Source organism: Limanda limanda, chromosome 9 (genome assembly GCF_963576545.1).
Source record: "Limanda limanda chromosome 9, fLimLim1.1, whole genome shotgun sequence".
Classification (NCBI taxonomy): Eukaryota; Metazoa; Chordata; class Actinopteri; order Pleuronectiformes; family Pleuronectidae; genus Limanda; species Limanda limanda.
The window spans coordinates 5,177,116-5,184,054 of NC_083644.1; the positions used below are offsets into that span (position 1 = coordinate 5,177,116).

The window sequence follows — 6,939 nt, forward strand, 5'->3', positions numbered from 1 at the left end:
TCTGCACAGAAAGCTCACTTTTTCAAAACATGAAAGCCAAGTTACACACAGCTTTTAGTGAGTAAACTCATTCAAGTAAATGCAATAACAAGCCAATTACAGAACCGTTGCTCTTATCTGTCATATCTCATGTAATTATCCGCTGCTGGGTTTTCCACGGTTAGCAACACCAGTCCCAAAGACCACAGCTACACCCGGCGCCCTGGGATGGAGAATTATTGCTCCAAAAATTCCCTGAATGCAAACTGTAAACAATTCAGGGTGAAGAAAGGGAGAGAGGGATGGAGAGAGGGACGGCAGGGAGGTGAAGAGACGGCGAGGGAGGTGCAGTGAAATTAAACACAAGACACAATGTGAGAAATGAAATGAGGACCCTAAATTTAGATGAAGAGCATGAAAAACGCCCAGACAAAAAAATAGAAATTCAGAGATTCACCTCTGTCTGTGCAGTTGCATACACACATTCCTACACACACACACACACACACACACACACACACCTACTGTAGACAACACATTTTCACTCCTACCTGTCAGAGTGACCTCGTCCTTCCTCCCCTCTGAATCCTCTGGTGAATTTTAGAAAACTAGTTGCTTGTATCAGAGTTATTCATAGTGAATGTGACTGACTGACTGACTGACTGACTGACTGACTGACTGACTGACTGACTGACTGACTGACTGACTGACTGACTGACCGATCGGCTGGAGGACTACACACACACACTCACGCTCTCTCAGACAGGCAACAACAAGTAGCAGCTTAAGATCCGTGGCCCTGCCCTCCTCAGTGATCTGCGGCCCCCCGGCCCCTCCTCCACTGTGTTTGGGAGGAGTTGGGATTTCTTTCTCTCTCTCTCTCTCTTTTTTTTGAAATACCCAACTTGTCTCTTCTCCACTCCTGCCCCCCTAGCACTGAGGAATACTCCCCTCCTCCTCCTCCTCCTCCTCCTCCTCCTCCTCCTCCTCCTCCTCCTCCTCCTCCTCCTCCTCCTCCTCCTCCTCCTCCTCCAGCCTCCCCTACACACTCCCCCCCCACCTCGCCTCTGTGTTCCCTGCACAGCCTCATATTTCATGCTCCAGGTCTTTTTGTTTTGCGGCCTCTTGCACCCGCACCAGCGACTGCTCTGGCACTTAGAGGGAAAGATTTAGATGTGACCTAATGGTGCTATTTGCAGAGACTGGGGATGACTATGGGGTGGGGGGTGGGGGGGGGGATAACGGCGTGATCTTGGCATGTTTGAGCAACTTGAGGTGCACTCTGGACTCATGAAGTTTAACTGCTGGAGACGAGTGTTTGGCTGGAACATAAATCAGTTCGGTGCCGTGAGTTTGAAATCAGGTCCAAGCAGCCGTCACACATGTGGGCGAAAATGTCAAAATGTAATGTGGTGTGACAGTTTGACACGAGGAGAAGAGTGTCAGGTATGAGGTCATGTTGAGTGTGTGTGTCAGTGTGTGAGTGTGTGTGTGGGTGTGTGGTGTGTGTGTGTGTGTGTGTGTGTGTTGGCCGGCCCTGAGGACGACACTCTCTCCTGTCTTTGTCCTCCTGTTCCTTTGTATTGTCTAGTGTTGATAACACCCAGACACGTGCATGAGTGTGCATGTTTCTGTGTGTGTGTGTGTGTGTGTGTGTGTGTGTGTGTGTGTGTGTGTGTGTGTTTCCTTTCAGACAATACAACAAGCCCATCCTGCTGCTGCCATGAAATCTGGCATGATCAGATGGCCCGCATGGAAACACACACACACACACACACACACACACACACACACACACACACACACACACACACACACACACACACACATGCAAGCACAGAAAAGTTGTAGAAAAGCAAAAATAACCTTAAAAACAAATGCAAAGAAGTGCACATGCGCAGACACACACACACACACACACACACAGTAATATGATGTTTTTTGAATAAACTTGTATTGTATTCTGTACAATTTTAGATATTTCACTAAAAACAAGCATCTATTAAATGTTTAACACAGTAATGTTCTCACCAGTCTTACTTTCATTTAGTTTTGTAGTACATTTCAAAACAAGAACAGACAGATGAGAAATCAATGCTGGGAATAAAAAAATGTTCAGCGGAATAATTTTCCCTCCTGAGAATTTGTCTTTCACACACACACGTCAGGATTCTTTACGCAGGTGTGAAGGTTGTGTTTCCAGGAAGCTGCAGTGAGTCAGGACTAATCTGTAATCATCTCCTGACTCACCTGGGCCCGTTCCAAAAAACACATGCGTTGGCAATGGGGGGGGGGGTCATCGGAGGGGCAGAAGTGAAATCCTTGACTGACACATGTCCCGGTGATTTAACAAATCTTATAGTGAGTTTTAAAGAAAATGAAATAAAAAAGCAAAAACACTTTTTTATCACATGATTTTTCCGTCGTTTGACTTGTGAAATCAAATCATCTCGTTTCGCCTTTTCTTCAGAAATGGTCTCGTAAATGTAGGAATATAAATGATTTTAATAAAGTGCTGGATCTATTCTCATCTGCTCTCATGTCCAGATAATCTTGGACGTCTGTCCACAGTCGGAACTAAACACGAAGAAGCTGCGTTCAGTGTTAACGACGTGGACTCTGATCAAATCAAATAATTATTTTCTCTTTTCTATTTAACTATCTAAATGATTTTAATATTGTCTTCTGCTGCTTTTACAATTTGTCTTGATACCTTTATATTTTATAAGAACCACATTGAATTTCATTGTTGTCATTTTCACATGTGAAAGTTTGAACCAAGCTTCATGTCTTTGTTCATATTTTGATCTGGTTAGTTTTAGTTTCACTCTAAATCACATCACTCTTCTATTGTTTAATGCTGTCTCAACTTCCTGCCATATGAATTATATAAAAATTATTATTATTATTATTAGGGCCAGGGCACCTGCGGTGGGAGGCCCTATTGTATTTCGAAAGTTTTGTATTTCCCTTTTGGGATTTTTCAGGGCCTAGACCAGGGGTGGGCAAACTTTTTGACTCGCGGACCACAATGGGTTCCAAAATTTGACAGAGGGCCGGGCCAGGAACAGATGGATGGAGTGTTTTTGTGAACTAATATAAATGACATGGAAAAATCATTAGATGAAAGGATTTGGCCTTTACCAAGTAGCAAAGCACTTATTTGCAAGGCCATTTAACATAAACCCGCCTTCAGAATAAGGCTTGCTAGACTTTGCTATTTCGAACGCCCTCCAAAAAAGATGCCTTGGTAGATGACTCTTTAATTGCAGTTTGTCTGTGAAAAAAATGTTGCTGAGTCTGTAAATTAGGCAAAGAGTAAAAGTGAAGGGAGAAAATTTTATTTCATTTTTTTTTTTTTTATCTGGACAAGTTCGGCGGTCCGGATTAAAAAGCCCAGCGGGCCGTACTTTGCCCATGTCTGGCCTAGACGCTCAAATTCTGCCCAAAGTTTGTAGGAAATTCCAAACCCCAAAAAGTAATTGTATTCAGGAGTGATTTGAAATGGGCGTGGCCAAATGGCTCAACAGCGCCATCTAAGGAAAGCCCCTCAGTTAGCTTTCACCGATCTTCACAAAAATCGTAGCCCAGGTGTATCATGACTAGACAAAAGAAAAGTCTAAAAGTGCAATGGGAAAAACGCAACAGGAAGCCCGCCATTTTGGATTTAGTGGCCATTTTGGCCGTTTTCTAAATTTTTTCTTTGACGTACTTGTCCCAGGGTTTTCATCAGATCAACTTCATATGGACACGAGTGTCATCACAACAAGATGGAGATATATACTTCCTCGACTTTCGAGTTTTCATCAGACGGTGTGATCCTGGCGTGGCGTCAAAGTTTGATTAAACGCCATCAAAACACGATGTATCTCAGACATATTTGGTCCAATCTAGTCCAAACTAGACATGTAAGACAAGAGTCCCGGCCTGATGACATCTACACAGAAATTATGAATTAAAATCACAGCGCCCCCTGGTGGCAACAGGAAATGTCTTGTTTTTGGAACATCTTACACTTGGAAGTATTCCTCCTCATCACTGACTGCAACCATGTCAAACTGTATCAAAAGTGTCTCAAGACATTTATAATGTAAGAATAAGATTATAGACACCATATTAGTGGCGTGGCGTCAAAGTTCATCAATTAGCCGTCAAACACGAAATTGCTGTAACTTCAGTGTTCATGCTTCAGTCTCCCTCAAAATACTTTTGTGTAACAACAGCCCCCCCCCCCCCCCCCCCGAAGATATTTATATGGTTTTAAGGAATGGGCGTGACAAACTAACTGACTAGTGCCCCATAAAATGAAGCCCGGCACTAAGATTGTCCGACATGTACAAAAATTGATAGGGACATTTGTCTTTTCACGACAAACAAATGAGTCTGATGAACTTGTGCTTGGGCTTCCATTAGATCAACTTCAACTTCTGTCATCTCAACAAGATGGAGATATAAACTACCTCGGCATATATGATTTCATCACACGGTGTGACCCTGGCATGACATTTTGATGATACGCCAAAAAAAGGGATTTATTATAACTCCTCTGTGCATTGTTCCTTCAGCCTCAAACATCTTTCACACATTCACAGTCCCGCCCTGATCAGATCCATATCAATATTTACTCATCATTACAGCGCCACCTGCTGGCTACAGGAAGTGACATGTTTTAAACTATGATAAACTGCTCTTGGCTGCTTAACAATATACAATTAGCTGTACATATAAAAGAACACTCCAAAAGATTCATTAAGCAAATAACTCTTTATTGTCAGTTTGCTTTAATGTCACAGTGTCAGTGATGTTAGAATCCATTGATGTCCTAGATGTAAAGGTGAAAGATTTATAAGATCTGAAGAGAGAAAAGAGTGTTTTTGACCTGAACAGATATATTAGTCTAGTAAAGAGATAGCGATAGACCAAACTGTTTCTCTTTTCGATAGTTAAAACGTGGGAAAAAGAGGAAGTGAATGAGAGGGGGAGGAGCAGAGATCTGTTTCTGTTAAGAGGAAGTGAATCTGTCCTAAAGTCACTGGCAGCTGCTGAAATGGAGCAGCAAGAAAATCAACTGGACAGAGAAACGTTCTGCTGTTCGATCTGTCTGGATCTACTGAAGGATCCAGTGACTACTGTCTGTGGACACAGCTACTGTAAGAGCTGTATTAACACCCACTGGGACAAAGAGGAGGAGAGAGGAAGCTACAGCTGTCCTCAGTGTAGACAGACCTTCACACCGAGGCCTGTCCTGGAGAAAAACACCATGTTAGCTGATTCACTGGAGGAGCTGAAGAAGACTGGACTCCAAGATGCTCCTGCCGATCACTGCTCTGCTGGACCTGAAGATGTGGCCTGTGATGTCTGCACTGGGAGAAAACTGAAAGCTCTCAAGTCCTGTTTGGTTTGTTTGGACTCTTATTGTGAGAAACACCTCCAGTCTCATCTTCAGTCAGCTCCATTGAAGAAGCACAAGCTGGTGAAGCCCTCGGAGAAGCTCCAGGAGAACATCTGCTCTCGTCACGACGAGGTGATGAAGATGTTCTGCCGCACTGATCAGCAGTGTATCTGTTCTCTCTGCTCTGTGGAGGAACATAAAGACCACGACACAGTGTCAGCTGCAGCAGAAAGGACTGAGAGGCAGAGAGAGCTCGGGCTGAGGAGACAAACAATCCAGCAGAGAGTCCAGGACACAGAGAGAGACGTGAAGCTGCTTCAACAGGAGGAGGAGGCCGTCAATGGCTCTGCTGATAAAGCAGTGGAGGACAGTGAGGAGACCTTCACTGAGCTGATCCCTCTGCTTGAGGTAAGAAGCTCTGATGTGGAGCAGCAGATCAGATCCCAGCAGGAAACTGAAGTGAGTCGAGTCAGAGAGCTTCAGGAGAGACTGGAGCAGGAGATCACTGAGCCGAAGAGGAAAGAACATGAACTGAAGCAGCTCTCAGACACAGAGGATCACAACCAGCTTCTACACAACTACCCCTCACTGTCACCACTCAGTGGATCTACACACTCATCCAGCTTCAGGATCCGTCCTCTGAGGAACTTTGAAGACGTGACAGCAGATGTGTCACAGGTCAGAGGTCGACTACAGAACATTCTGAGTGAGACAGAGACACACATTTTACAGATTGTGTCTCAAGTGGATGTTTTACTGCGACAACCAGAGCCAGAGACCAGAGCTGACTTCTTAAGATATTCACAGGAAATCACACTGGATCCAAACACAGCAAACAAAGAGCTGTTATTATCTGAGGGAAACAGAAAAGTAACATGGATGAGAGAAGATCAGTCTTATTCTGATCACCCAGACAGATTCACTTTTTTGCCTCAGGTCCTGAGTAGAGAGAGTCTGACTGGACGTTGTTACTGGGAGGTGGAGGTGGAGGTGGAGGTGGAGGTGGGGGTGTGGGCAGGAGTTGATGTAGCAGTCGCATACAAGAATATCTGCAGAGCAGGAGGCTCAAATTAATGTGAATTTGGAATCACTAATAAATCTTGGAGTCTATATTGTAAGGTAAACAGTTATACATTTTGTTACAACAACATCATGACTCCAGTGTCAGGTCCTTGGTCCTCCAGAGTAGGAGTGTACCTGGATCACAGTGCAGGTGTTCTGTCCTTCTACAGCGTCTCTGACACCATGACTCTTCTCCACAGAGTCCAGACCACATTCACTCAGCCTCTCTATGCTGGAGTTAGGGTTTGTTGTCCTGGAGCCACAGCTGAGTTCTGTAAACTCAAATAGACTCAAGTCATTAAAAGCAGTGATTTAGATTCTCTGTGTAAATCTTTAACTTCTTTTGTCTCCATGTTTGTTGATCAAAGTTCGTTGTGGTGACATTTCTGCTCCGCACAGAGATCAGCTGTCAATCAAACACCGATCTTCTTTTATCACACATATTTAGTTCTCACTTTGTAAAGACAGAAATCTATAATTATACTGACATGAATGTGTTTGAAAGA

At 43.9% G+C, this 6,939-nt stretch overlaps 1 protein-coding gene and 1 pseudogene across 1 annotated transcript in view; one reads left to right on the forward strand and one right to left on the reverse strand.

Moving 5' to 3' along the window:
* Positions 1–624, reverse strand: part of bcar3 (BCAR3 adaptor protein, NSP family member) — a 39,365-nt gene extending 38,741 nt beyond the window's left edge. The window contains exon 1 of the mRNA XM_061078057.1: positions 531–624. The gene's annotated coding sequence lies outside the window, so the exon portion shown is untranslated. The remainder of the gene's footprint in view (positions 1–530) is intronic.
* Positions 625–5,026: 4,402 nt separating this feature from the next.
* Positions 5,027–6,721, forward strand: LOC133010678 (tripartite motif-containing protein 16-like; annotated as a pseudogene).
* Positions 6,722–6,939: the final 218 nt, after the last annotated feature.